A 15,157-nucleotide genomic window follows, 5' to 3' on the forward strand; every position below is an offset into this window, starting at 1 on the left:
TGAATCCCATCCTGTTCTCGTCCGCCCATCCCTATAACCTGTCTAGGTCTGATTGTAGCTTATTCCTTCCTTCTAACCTGCTCAGGTTTAAACCTGCATCTATGCAGTTTTCCCAGTACACTCGAGAGAGAGAGATGAGGGGCCAGGAGGAAAAGACTAAGTTAGAGGATGCAAGCCATTGAGATGGAAGTTGCTCTAGTAAAGCATATGCTTTGAATTCTAGTCTAGATCCTTACTCCCAATGGGGCAGAAACTTCCTTCTGCGCTCCATCCATTATATGTAGTGACTAGTAAAAGCCAGATGCAGTAGCTCAAGTTGAAAAGGAGGGCTAGAGGAAGGCCTCAACTGTGTGTTGGGAAGTCAGAAAGATTCAGGTTCAAATCACTTCCTGGTAAGGAGGTCCTGAAACCCAGATTTCTAGCTTCATAGGCAAGCACCTGAACCATTCAGTTATTGGAATTACTCGTGGGAGGCCCCTCTTTCTCATCACTGTGATCTCTGTAGGTATACATTTATGGAACCATGCACCTACCTGGCCATTAGGTAGCTCATTGCACAAGCTCAGTAGCCACGTGAATGCCTACATGTCCATACTGCATGAGTAATATAACAGCATACCTTTGTGTAAGTGCCAAAAATACTACTTGCACAGCTGCAAAACTACCATTTTATACCCCTTCTCTTTCTTCTTTCAGTGGGAGCTTCTGTCATATAGGAAGCCAGATTAGATACTGTAATGGTTCCTCTGGCCTTAAATCTATACCTATGAATACAATTTGCTTTTTATGAGCTTTGCTATCATCATTGTTGCATTCTCCCTCCAATTTTGTATTCCTTGGTCAAACAACACAGGTACCAAATTTCTTCTTGTGATCATGAATTATGATGATGAACAGCACAGAAGAAACCAAGATATATAACAATGTTACTTATCACTTTTCCTTAATGAAAAATTAAGAATGATCCTGGATAGCAAAAATAACAATTATGAAAACCTAGTATGCAATACATACATTGTGGTATTATGAGAAAGACTTCTTTCCTTTTTATCTAATAGAAAATGGTTAGATGGATGGAGAACATGATTTATGATAAAAGGCTGAGGAAACTGGGCTTATTTAGTCTGGAAAAGAGAAGACTGAGGGGGCATTTAATAGGAACCTTCAATTACCTGAAGGGTAGTTACAAAGAGGATGGAGCTAAACTGTTCACAGTGGTAGCAGATAACAGAAAACGGAGAATGGTCTCAGAAAGGAAAGTTTAGGTTAGATACTACAAAAAAACTCTCTCAAGAGGAGGGTAGCACTGGAACAGGCTACCAAGAGAGGTTGTGCAATCTCCATCTTTCAAGCTTTTTGAGACCTGGGTAGGCACAGCCTTAGCTAGGATAATACAGTTGGGGATGATTCTACTTTGAGCAGGGGTTGGACTAGATGACATCCTGAGGTCCCTTCAAACCCTAATTTTCTATGTTTTTATGATTCTATAGTCTGTTCTTAGTAGTGTCTATGATTATCTTTTCCTCAATCTAGAGAGAAGAGTGGGCTAATGTATGTTTGCTTAAGGTCCAGTTCCTTTTCAACAAATTGCTAGCATTGCACCAATGATGCCTCTGTTCTTCTCAGTACTGATACTATCATTGCAACAGTAAGAGCACCAAAACTTTCATTTACTTCATCTTTATCAGAAAAGAAAAACTAAACTGTATTGCTCAGCTGAATAAATGATTAGAGTGGTAACAATTGAGTAAATTAATAGGTTTATACCTGTGAAAGAGTTGCTGAATTGTTCCTGATATCACCTAGTATCCCTTTCATTGTGAAACTCCTTGATTGCTACCCCAAAAACTGTGAAGCTTCATAATAATCTTATGCTACATCATAATTGCTGCTGATTGAAGAAAGAGAGAAAAGCGACTGATACATGCAGCACAGGGAGTACCTAATGGAATGTAGGGAAAAGAGCTTTGGTTTTAACAGGTAAAAGCTGGTTGATTGCATGACTTTTTTTAAGGCTTACTTCAGTCTGAGTATTTTATTACTATGTCTCAGTCCCATTCAAAGTAAATACATTTGGCATTAGCAAATGCTCTTCGTTCCTGACAACAGATTGCAATTTGTCTCCAACCACTATTTGTGGTGGGGGTCACCAGTGATAACAGCTAGCATTAAACACCAGTCCCATCTGCACCTGTAGGCTAGAGACAGAAGTTATACATTAACCAGTTTAAATGATCAAAAACTGGTCTAAACTTGTAACAGAACAGAAGTTCAGTACACATAAACCAGTTTCAAAATGGCTGAAACTGGTTTAAGATGCACCTGGTTGAATGTAGTATCATATTTAACTGATTTGGGTTAAACTGGGTTATGAAACTTCTGTCCCAGACCCCTTCCTGGTTCAGGTTAAATCACAGTCCCCACAGCATGCTTTCTAGCACTGGGCTTGGCTGCACTGTGGTGTGCTGTGCTGTCTGCTCCAGTAGAAAGGGTTGGGGGGGGGTGGAGGGAGAAGGGATGAAAGAGGCAGGGATTGCCCCCCCACAGCAAACCCCAGCTGGGGTCTGGGGCCAGGGAAAGGGGTTAAACCTCCCTTCCCCTGAGTACTGAACTGCCCTGCCCTGCTAAACTTACTGAAAGTTACTGCTGACAAACTGTGGACTACAAATCCCAGAGGCACCTGGAAGCAGGAAAAAGAAATGATAAGCAACCGTGAAGAGTCCTGCTTCTGTGATCCTGGACTGCAAATCACAGAGACTTTGGGGGCAGCAGGAAGAGGAAGTGCCAGAGAGCTGTGCTCTAGCACCTCCCAGATTCTGGCCTGAACCACTGCAGGCATGTGACTGCATTCCTGAACCAAGAGCTAATGTGTGTCCCGTTGTTTCTCAGTTCATGTTTGCAGTTTAACTAATCTGCAAATACTGAATCGATTTACCCTCAGACTTTCTGACTGTCTGTACCTAGCTGGACATTGTAATTCACTGAGAGCCCCTATTTGTTGCAGTGTCTCAACTGTCATTCCTGACTATGGGCACTAAAAGTCCTGAATATCAAACCCCACTAGGAATTATTTAAACAGACAAAAATCAACTTTAAAGCTTACACTTCTTGCATTTCTCTGTTGTTTCATTCAGTTTGTTTGCTTCTCCTTTGATGCAGGTGAAGTCAGCTTCCCCGTTTCCCTTTATAGTCACTCAGTACACCTACGCTGCAGAAGGCAGTGAAGTGTAGAGATACCTGAGCTAGCTTTAAATGAACTAGTTTTGATACCAAAAGAAGTCTAGCAACAGAAGCGCAAAATTCTGCATGGGCTAATTTACCTTTCTCCTCAACAGATTACCGACTGACCCCCTCAGCAATGTAAATTAGTTCCTGTGGAGGTCCATGTGGCTGCAGCTAGATTGTACCTGATGTTCAAGGAAACTGATTTAAAGATAGCTCAAACAAGCTCTGCACTTTACTGCAGTTTGGGGCACAGACATATTTGTAGGCTTATTCTGTGATAATCAGTGTTACAACTTAAGCCACAGTCATGGTGAAGTTCTTGAGGGTTTGTCTGCATTACAGTCCAGAGGTGTGATTCCAGCTTAAGTAGACATTCTCAGACATGAATGAGTCTCACATTAGAGCATACCCTCATAGATTTCATAGATTTCATAGACATTAGGGCTGGAAGGGACCTCAGGAGATCATCGAGTCCAGATCATTGTCTTGTCTGATTTTGCAAGGACCTTCCTTAGTGTCTTTACAGCTATACATTTCCAGTGCTGGTCTCCCTTTCATGGTACATCCATGCTGTAGGCACTAATTTGAATACAGTGTAGTATAAATGTTGTGAAAGAGTCTATCTATGGAAATGTAGAGCTCAACACATGCTAACTAGTGAACTGAGGAAATGTAGGCACATGCCTGCAGTGGCTCAGGCTAGAAGCTGGGGGGTGCCAGAGCAGTCCTCCCCTCTCATTTACAGTGCTGACCTGGGGGGGAGGGCATGACCAGGCCCCAGCAGGATGCTGTGATTAGGGAGGGGTCTTAAACAACTTTTTCCAAGGAAGGAACAGAGGAACATTACCAGCTGACCTGTTGATTACCTCCAAAAAGCCCTAAGCAGACACTATCCTGTCTGCCTTTGTCCTGTCTGCCTTACAGAGACACCTCTCAGTGTTAATTAGCATACCATATGATGGCTACAGTTTGTGCTGTGGGAGAGGGGATGGGGGGGGAATCCCTTCTTGAGCAGGGAGTGGTGTTAGATGGGGCAAGGGGAAGCCAAGCAGAGGGGTGGGGTGGAGCACAGAGCCCTGCCCAGGGCTGCAAAGCATCTGGAATGCTGGGGGACTCTGGTTTAAGTTAAACCAGGAAGGGGTGTGGGACAAACGTTGCATAAAATGGTTTGACCCACATCAGTTAAGCCTGATACTACATTCAGCCAGGCTATCTCAAGCCCATTTCAGCCATTTTCAAACCAAAGTCCCCAGGAGCAGTTGGAGAGGGGTACTCCACAATGCTTTTCTGCTGCAGTTCCGGTTTTGAAGTATGCAGTTGAGAACAGGTGGGCAGGACATGCTCATGGGCATTCCAGCTAGGATGTGCTGCTGCTTCAGTGTTGACATGTACCCTGTTCTTCTTGTGACCATTTTCATCTTTCTGAATACCTCAAGCGTTTCTTCAACCTTTGCTTGTCTTATACAGAAATGCAAACTTGGTAAGCCAAAGACCAGGATATATTTACTCTGATTTAGTTGGCTTAGCTCCTGAAGTCAGTATAGCCAAGACAGCATGGGCTTCAGCACAGGCCTTTAAGTACTCTACAGCTTAACTCCATGCTGTTTCAGCTCCACTGGTATAAGTACCTGAATCAGCTCATTTAAAGCTTGCTCAGATATGTCTACATAAACTGTACTCATACATCTGGACTGAAGTGTGAGCATGCCCTGAGTGTCTTGTGAAGGGCTAATTTCTCTAGCTAACCTTATCTTCAGTTTGGATTCAAGGCTTGTCCTGGAAGACCCCTTATTAGTATTCTTATGAGACATTTAGCCTTATTACTTTCCAGTCCATGGATGGGACTGTACACTCATTAATTTAACTTTTCCTTTAAGAAATAGAACTTTAAAAGATTTATTTGCCATCCATCATGAAACTGGAGCAACAGTCTGGCAGTTCTGATATTTGCTGCTCTGTTCTGCGTGTCCTAGATAGGACAATTAGCATTTCAGATTTATTTTTGGTATGGTGGCGATACTGCATCTAGAGGCGAGAACACAAATATTGTGCCACAGTGTCAACATTATTTCTTGTGGGACAGATGTAAGAGGATGGCAGCAGGAGCCCTTTGATGTTGCATGATGGGGGGTTTGCTGTCAACTGTCAGCTGCCCAAGTGTTGCATGCATTGCCAAAAAGGAAATAAGGCCAACAGATGTGTTTGCCAAGCTTTTCACATCCTGATAACCATATGAGATTTTAATCTCGAGTTAGTGACCTGTCCAAACATTCCTGTTTCCCCCCCTGTGCTCATTAGGCCAAACAAGGCAGGTCAAGTGGTCTTATTTTTCTAAATCTCTTCTTTTATAGAGGTGGATTTGGTACTGAAAGCCTTTTTAAGTCAGTATTTCAATAACTGAGGACCTTTCAATTTAGAATGCTTAGTCATTATCCACAAAGAAGTGGTGACATAATGGCACTAATTCTTTAATGTTATTCAAAGTAACTAACAGAATTGCCATTTTCTAAGGGCTGGCCCATTCTGTGGTTTCTCCCCATATACAAGGAGGCGTCTATGCTCTTCTTGGGGTTTAGGGAAAGCCCCTTAGCTACACAGTGAACCCCCTCTGCTCAGTTGCTCTTTCCTGCAAAGGCATGACCACCACCCAATCAGGAGGAAGCATGCATGCTGGGTCATTAATTAGATAGTATAAACATGTGGGGAAGGTTGATAATTAAATGCTGAGGTGTATGCATGCACACAAAAGATAGAGCACACTAAATACATGGGCAAGAACCTAGATAATTAAATGCTGGGACAAAGCATAGCAGGGGACTCAAGAATAAAATCTTGGGGTGGAGGTGAACATGAGATGCTGGTATCGAGTAAAAGAACAGAATGAAATCCTTCAATGGGTAGAAGGGCTGAAAATGAAATCAATTCAGTCAGAATACATTGAGAAGCTGAAAGACAATGAAATGTGGGAGGGAAAAATCAGAACTGAATTGAAAAAGGAGCTAATTAGTTATAGTAGGAGCTGCTGATGCTTCTCTAGAAGGGAAAGACAACCTCCCAACTATCCTTTTTTTCTCTACATTTCTTTCTTTCTCCTTATGCAAAAGAATGAACTTCAGGTTTTGGTTGTGGGAATTTTGATAGGTATAACCCCCTTGTCTTCCCTCCCTCCTCACAATCCCCCTGCCCACCTGGCAGACTGCCTAGATGGAACCAGGGCAAAGGCCACTCTGCTTCTGAACCTATGAAATTCGTCAGTGGAACTGTGAAGCCTGACATAGTGTTAGCAACTCTTAATATTGTATCCCAAGGCTCCCAATATTTGATTTTACTGTCCTAACTCTTGGAGTCAAGCAACTATGTGAGCAGTGAATTAACTATGTGACAAACAACTTTGTAAGAGTTAATTTGTAAAAAAAGTTTCTAGATTTCATGACTCACATGAAAACACTTGGAAATGTGAAGCTTAAAGATTCAAAAACTAGATGGAAATATAAGGAACTAGACAGAACTTGACAAGCTGACATTTCAGTACACTTTTTTTCTTTAACTTGTGAGATTTCTAAACTAAGCTAACTGTGTGGGGAAGCCTAATTTTTTAACATCTTATTTGGTCTGCGTTTTCTGCAACTGTTTTTGGCTACCTCTGAGCTCTGTGGAAAAGATAATATAGCATGATCCCATATCCCAGTATCTGGAAAACATTATTCACTAAGCAGAGGAACCACATTTTATATTTTTCTCTCACCCCAGCCTAGCAAGAAGTGGGGAGTAAAATCATGACCCCATTCAATGGGGCTAGGGTTTTTTCCACAGAGGTGTGTGTGTGTATATCAGTTAGATAGAAAATTATGCCATATCATTTATTTTGGAAAACAATGTATCACTGATGCATTAGGATGTTAAACCAAATTCTCTAATCTGGTATTTCATGTGCTAGGTCTGCTTATACTAACCAAGTATCCATCTGCGATTTGAGCAGTTTATTTTAACTTAGAACCTTGGTTCATAAGGTTGAATTAACTGTTGAGGTATAGTTGAATAAAAGGGAAGTAGTTCTATGTTCAGAGTATGTGTGTTCACCTGTGTGTGCATTCATATTCATGCAGATGTGATTTTTATTATTTTATGAGTGGCTAACTGTGACTTGCAGAGAAAGTATTTGATTAGCAGGGATCCTGGTTTTCTCTGATTTAAAAAAAATCTCCAATTTTCAGATTAACAAAGGAACCCAAAAATCCACATTTTTCTGTGATTAAAATGAAACACCATTAATAGATAGATAGCTAAAAACAGTAGTTATATATTAGTAGTATTTCATTTAAACTACAGAAAAATGTGGATTTTGGGTTACTTTTTTTAATCTGAAAATTGGAGATTTTTTTTTCAGTCAGAGAAAACCAGGATCCCCGTTGATGATTAGTTACTGCAAAGGCATGTGTGAACTAGTTATACTGCACTTAGTGTTTCTTTATGAGTAGAAAAGAGTAGATTTTCTTTTTTCCTAAGAATAAGTAATAACAAAAGACAATATGATATAAACTAATATCAGCACTCAAAGCAATATACTGTGATGTCTTTTAGGATGGAAACCATTTATTTTATTTTATTTTGTGTAATATCCTTCTGATATTACTTGGTTAAAGTTTTTTTATATATATTCATGAGTTTGGTTATCTGGCACTTGCAACTACATCATGAGTAAATATAGGAAAGTATTGTAGGGCCTGTGTCAACTTTCTAAATCTATATTTTGTAATACAACCTGTTGGTGTTCATTGCTAGCATCAAAACTGAATGATGATAAGTCATACCACTAGGCAATGTTTTTGTCTGGAGTGCCGAAAAAACCACAATTTCTACCATGTAAGGTGCCAGAGTGCCAGCGTGCCAGAAAAACAAAATTGGGGTGGGAGGGGCACATGGCAGGACACATTGCATATCAATATAATTAATAATCATAAATGGTGAATTTTTTTAACAGTAAACACTAGGTTTTCTAAAAATTCTAAGCCTGGTGACAATAAATAAAATTTCCTATATTACCTTTGTTTTTGTGTAGTCTTTTTTCTTAAGCATGTTGTGATGAGAGAGAAAGAGAGAGGTATAATGAAAAAGAGAAAAGAGACAAAAATAGAAGAGAGCGAAAAAAGAAAGAGAAAAAAGTAAAGAAAGAAAGAAAAGAGAGAAAGAAAAGAGAAGAGAGAAAAAAGAAAGAAGAAGAAAAGAAGAAAAAGAAAAAGGAGAGAAAAAGACGAAATAGGAAAAAAGAGGGAGAAAAAAGGAGAGAAGAGAAAAAGAGAAAAAAGAAAGGGAGAGAAAGAAAAAGAAAAAAGAAAAAAGAAAAAGAGGAGACCAGAAAAGAAAAAAATAAAAAAGAGGGAAAGAAAGAAAGAAAAAGGAGAGAAGAAAGGAAAAGAGAAAGAAAAGAGGGAAAGGGAAAAGAAAGTAAAAGAAAAGAAAAAGAGAAACAAAAGGGGGAGAGAAGGGAGAAAAAGCCAGATGAGACAGAGAGAATAGAAAAAAGAAAAAGGAGAGAAAACAAAAGGAGAGAGAAGAGAAGAAAAAGAGAAGGAAGGAAGAGCGAAAAAAGGAAAAAGAGAAATAGGGTGCCTCCTTTGCAGCCCCTGTCTCCCACCGATACTGGCTGTGGCTCAGGCCTGCAGTGTCTGGCAGAGGGAGGCAGTGACACCCCAGCAGCAGCCACCAAGACTAGGGTGGTTAGACTTCCCTGGCAGTCCCAGAGCGGGGGAAGCTCAGGCCAAGAGCTGGGAGGGGGGGCCCGGCTGGGGAAGGGGCAGCACCAGGGCACCGAGTGCCAAGGCCTGGTGGTGAGGGAAGAAGCAGGCGTGGCAGATGCACTGCGGGCAGGCTGGCCAGCCAAGCCGGGCCCTTGGGAAGGCAGCAGCCAGAGGAGAGCAGGGGCCAGGCAGGAAGCAGGAGCTGCCCTGGGGCTTGTGAGACTTGGGCCATGGTGGGGGTGCCCAGCGGCACCCAACCTAGGGCCTGGTCCAGCCTGCACAGCTTCCTGGGGATGGGCTGCCTACAAAGGGATGCTGCCTGGTTGGGACAGGATGCTAGACTCAGGGGGCTTTGGACTCATCCTCCCTGCATGCCAGGTACAGTGTAAGCGGGGCAGAACCACGCCTGGTGCAAGGGTCTGGCTGTGGGACCCAGGTGCAGGAGCCCCCCAGATCCTGAGAACAGCCGCTGTGGGCAGAACTCAGGACTGAGCCAGCGGGGAGCTTCTAGCACAGTGGCCCCCAATGCACTGGAGTTACATTTTACTGTACAACTACTATGACTAAACTTTGTACTGCTCCTAGAGGTGTGCTTAGCATCTGTTCTGTATAAATTCTTCTTAAGAATGCTAGCATTATTTGTAGGCTTTCTGAACACACGTACATTTTTGGTGTGTTCAGTTTTTATACAGCAGCTTGATGAAATGCTTTAGGATCTCTGTTTTTTTCCTTCCAGGAATATTTATTTTGATTTTCACATACAGTTCATTAATATTGTGGAGAATGAAGACCTCCTATTGAGCCATGCACTGGAATACAAGTTGTGCTGCATGCTGCATCCAGCTGTTAAAGAGTAAGAATCAATTTTAAAAGTGCTACTTCAAAATAAGTAGCAAAAATCAGGTTTTTATTTTGCTCTGAGTGGTCCTTGGCATTTTTTTTAAATCAAGAAGCACACTCACACAAGAGTTGCTGTGGGTATTATCTTTAGACTTAGACTTCCTACTCTAATCCTAGTCACAAAGTTTCTAGGTAACGATGCAGAAATGTTCATCCTGTCCATCTTAAGTTTGGCTTTGGGGACATTTGGAGAAGATGTTTCTGCAGGAGTTACAGATGCAGTAGTAATTATGAAAGGAACAGTATTAACAGTTTCCCAAGGTAAGCATACAAAGAAATAAAGCAAAGCAGTTCCTTTTTTCTACTTTTTGTTGCAGAAAATTGGTGTAAACTTGCTGCAAATGAAGAGATAACAACTTTATTGAATGTGCCTAACCTTTGTTTGATATCAAATTTGAAGTAACCAAGTATGTGTTCTGTCTAAGCTCTTTCATAATACCTGTAAAATGTAGCAAGCATGATTTGGGGGTCTTTCTCTTCTTTGGAGATCCCAAAGTCCTGGTCACAATGAGGATCTGCAGGCTGTATCCATTCATATCAAGAGGATTTGTCCCTTTGATAGTATTTTTGCAGGACATTGCAAAAACATCTAGTTCCTATCATTATTTACAGCAGTTACTTACGTATTTAAGAATGAGATAGCTTGAACTGTATATAAATAAATACAAATAAACTGCCCTAAGAACTGAATTTATTTCTGTACTTTTTTATTTTTATACTATTAATTTCTCTACTTTTCCATTCATAGTTACCACTGTGCAGAAATATCTGCTACAAGTGCTTTCCTTTTCCTAGAGGTAGAATAACCAGGTCTGGGACTGTGCCCACAGTTATGCAATTGTGCTGGTAGCAGGCAGAACTCACCTGGCTGCTGTGTTATGCCTCTAATGCCTTGCAGATTTTAAATCATTTTTGAAATATTTCTTAGTTAAGCTCACAACATACCTATAAGGTTGGTAACAGTAATGACCACCACAATCTACCAATGGTGAAACTGGAAAACAATAATGTCAAGCAGTTCATATGATAAAATCTATGTTGTAGCAAAACCAAAAAGAAAGGTCAGTTCTGCTCTTTTTAATTTACAAAAATTATCCTGTATAAAACTCAGCAATGGGCTCTTAAAATAAGAGAGATTAAATTTGTTCAAAAATAAATTTGTAAGCTTGATATATGGTAGGAAAATAACTTTATTTGATATTATACAGTAGATATAGTATATTCAATAAAAAGAGGGGACTTTTGTGTGCCGTGTATATCTAACCTTATGTGAGTTTTTGTCTTATTGTTTTGTTTACATCTGACTTGAGCATAAGCAGGGATCCTGGTTTTCTCTATTTAAAAATTACACATTCTCTGATTAAAACCCCCAAATCCATGATCAAAAATGAAATACCACTATATATATCTATAGATATAGATTTAGATATAGATATACATACAGAGAGAGAGAGAGAGAGATATCAATTGAACACAGTGTTTTATTGATATATTTATAATTGTAAATCAATTTGGAAGCCTCAGTCATTATAAAAAAATAAATTCTAGAAACCTATACATTTTGGTATTTGATTTTGGGTTTTTATTCATGGAAAATCAGAGTGAGTTCCCTCTCTGCCCTTAGCTCACCAGGATGCAGGTTCAGGCCCCTCACTCCCCACTTACAGCCCTACCACTCTTGCTGGTGCCCCTCTTCACCCACAGTCCCCTGGGCACTGCTGGTGCCCCTTGCTCCTTGCCCACTACCGCCCAGCTGTGGAGAGAAAAAATACCCCAAAACTGTGGGATAAAGGCTTCATCATTGCCAGACATTCCATTGCTTTTTAAAATTTAATTTTATCGGGTTTAAAATAGAATGTCAAATTGGCTGGTATATTTGAAAGTGAATAAATTGTGTAGCAGTAAAAGTCCTTGAATATCTAATGAACATTTCCAGTGGTAGTTACTATGCACACCCAAGAGGAGGGTGTAAGTGGATTTGAGACATTTTATACCCAGAATTACAACAATAACCATATTTTCAAAATATGGCCTATTTTGTGAGGGTACAATCTCAGTACAGTAAAATCTTTGTTATCCAGCATTTAAATAACTGGAAAATCTATTAACCAGAATTTCCAGCCACCTGGCCACGGGGTGGGGGGTGGAAAGCTTGCACACTGCCATTGCTGTCCACCACCCTGCACTGTTGCTGCTCCGCGTGTGGCCGCTGCCACTCTCTTCTCCCCACTGCACATTATCTGCCAGGTTATTTCAGATAACTGTAATTTTTGCATAACTGGGAACCCCCTTACCCCAGGGATGCCTGATAACAAAGATTTTACTGTACTTGCAAAAACTAGCTACAGTGTATGAGCACCAACGAGAAAAATCCTGGCTCTGCCTAGTCTATGGTCAAATTTTCATTGATTTCTATTGGGCCTAGACTTGACCCATCATTCTTCACTTGCATGCTGAAATGTTCTGTGAGCATACAGATAAAGGTAGGTAGGTGCTCTTTGCTAAGCTGGCTGCTTAATGTTATCTTCTTGATATAGACTAGCTATCAAAAGTTACAGAGTTGCTGATTCACAGACAAATCTTCCTACATTCTTTTTCACCTCAAGATTTCTAGGGTTTCTGATTCTACTAGGTCACTGTGCTCATAGTTTATGGTTTTGCCAACAGCCCGAGGGTTTCAGCCAATTCAAAGCTACCTCTGCAACTGTCAGCTACAGCAGCCTTGCAGACGCTACTCATTATTCCTTGGAGGGATTCTTTCATTCAACAGCAGTTGTGTCATGGTTAAACAGGCATTACAGGATATCTAAAACAGGATATCTAAGCCAGCTTAGGAGGAGTCACAGTAGCAACCTGAATGCTGATGATATACTTGCTGCTACTGTAGTACCTCAAATGCACTCATATCATTTAAGAAAGCCAAGAGTGATGGCATTTTATGGATAGATTGTATGGTTTCAGATTCTGATGTACCTTTGGTCTGATGGCCCTACACCTGAAACAAGCTACAGGATTGGTTCTGTTTCCAGAAAATCTCCTCACAGGAAAAGTGATCTAAGGCTGGTACTACCAACTTAACCTGCCAACAGCACCACAAGCACAAACAGCCTGTGGTCATAGCTGCAGGAGTTGCTAAAGTTGGCAGGTGAGAATTATTAAGGTATTAGTAACACCCTTGCTATTCTGGCCTATCAGCCTATTAGTCAGAGCACCAGGCTAGTCAAAATCCTACCAGCTGGTTTTTGTTACCTGAGTTAGCCTGGTTGCCAGTTGCCAGTGGACTAACTCCCCGCACCTGCCTCCAGTTCCCTGCTGGGCATGGCTGCCTGCTTTCAAGCAGTGGCTCTTTTAGTACCCAGCAGGATAATTATTAGGATAGATAATTTCCTGTCTAGCTCTGGGCTCCTGACACTCTCTTCCTTCATCCTGCCTGTTCCTGATTTTCTGTGCCATGTGCCCTTCCTGCCTTCTCACCCACTCCTGCTCCCAGACTGTCCTGTGGCTCCTTAGTTCTTTGTGATATCAGACTGCCTTGCCAGTTTCTATCCCCTTGTTCTTCCAGACCTCTGTCCACTGAGCTCCAGGCTTGTGGCTTAAAGTACACAAGTAAAGACAGTTAAAAAGCCCAAGGCTGAATTGATTCAATTGTCACAGGTTAGTCTAAGACTGAACTTATAAGCAAATGAACAGACATTTGCTTTTGAATCCAGAAATGCAGGCACATGTCTGTGGTGGCCTAGGCCAGAAGCCAGGGGGGTGGGGTGGGATGGGAGGGGAGGGTGCTAGACCAAGCTTCCCTGCTCAGCTGAAGCAGGCAGCTTGAGCCTAAGATAGGTTACCCACTCTGCGACCGCTGCTTTGCAGGGAAGGTGTAAAGCATCCTGGGATGCTGGGAGACTGTGGTTAACTTGAGTCTGAAGGGGATTTGGGACAGAAGTTCAATAAACTGATTTAAACTAAGTAAGTTCAGTCCAATACTGCATCCATCCAGGCTCAAATCAGGAGACCAATAGAAAGGTCCAAATCGATTCAAAGCTCTCCAAATTGATTTGGAAAAGATTCAGAGAGCTTTAGGAATTTGGACTGTCTTTGCTCGCTGCTACAGGGAGCTGGGCCTGAACTCCATACTGGTAAGTAGGGTGCGGAGAAGGGGGTAAGGTGGAGGAGGGGAGAGGGAACCGGTGGGGGGGATCCTGCCAGGCCCTATCCCCTGCCTGTTCCCCCAGACCTCCTGAGTGCCCCCAACCCCTGCCCACTATCCCCATCAATGGCTGCTCCGCCTGGCCCCAGATTCCAGCTCTTAAAAAAAAAAAAGCCCCCATTCACCGGCTGCTGCCAGGTGGGGGGGCAATCCCCACTGCTCCCCAATGCCCCATGCCACATGGGGAGCTCTTCTATGGGGTCCCATCCCCTACCCATTCTCCCAGCCCCCCCGCCATGGCTGCCCTGCCTGCCCCAGCTCCTGGTTCTTTAAAAAAACCCAACAAAAACCCATACTCACCAGCTGCTGCAGTGGCCTCAGTGCTTCTGGGGGGTTGTGCTAGAGCCCCCCCATGCAGTGCAGGGCAGTGGGGGGCAGCGGGGATTGCCCCCCCTGCTTGGCAGGAGCTTGCAAGTGTGGGGCTTTTTTTAAAATTTTTTTTAAAAGAACTGGAACCTGGGGCCAGGCAGAGCAGCCTTGGGAGGGGGAGGGGGTTGGGAGAGTGGGCGGAGGTCAGGTGGCTTATGGAAGAGCCCCCCACACAGCATGGGGGATCACCCCTCTCTCCCCCAGTCCCCCCGCTGGCAGCATCCAGTGAGTTTGGGGCTTTTTTTTTTGTTTTGTGCTTTTTTTTAAAGAGCCAGGAGCTGGGGCCAGGCAAGGCAGCCATTGACAGGGCTGGGAAGCTGGCAGGGAATGGGGCCTGTCCGCTTAGGAGCTTCTGCTGATTCAGCAGCGGCCGAATCTCTGAATCAGATTCAGCCGAATCAGTTCAGTACAGTAATTTGAAGCACCGAATTGAATCACTGTCCCCCAAATGGGCCAAATCTGAAGCAAATCTAGTTGCTTTGCACAGGCCTCATATATAGAAACGTTCCATGGTAATGTTATGAACAGTACTATATATATAAATAGAAGTGTGTGTGTGTGTATTTTATATATATATATATATAGTACTGTTCATAACATTACTATGATTACTATGAAACATTACTATATCATAGAAACATAGAATCATAGAAGTAGGGTCAGGAGGGACCTTGTAGATCTTCAAGTCTGACCCTCTGCCAGGGCAGGAGAAAAAAACTGGGCT

The 15,157-nt window shown here is 42.3% G+C and overlaps 1 protein-coding gene across 1 annotated transcript in view; it reads left to right on the top strand.

The window, feature by feature from the left end:
- Positions 1-15,157, top strand: part of FGF14 (fibroblast growth factor 14) — a 691,909-nt gene that overhangs the window by 245,623 nt on the left and 431,129 nt on the right. The gene's annotated exons all lie outside the window — the stretch shown is intronic.

The sequence above is a fragment of the Crocodylus porosus genome, unplaced genomic scaffold (genome assembly GCF_001723895.1).
Source record: "Crocodylus porosus isolate Cpor-Errol unplaced genomic scaffold, CroPor_comp1, whole genome shotgun sequence".
In the NCBI taxonomy this organism is placed as follows: domain Eukaryota; kingdom Metazoa; phylum Chordata; order Crocodylia; family Crocodylidae; genus Crocodylus; species Crocodylus porosus.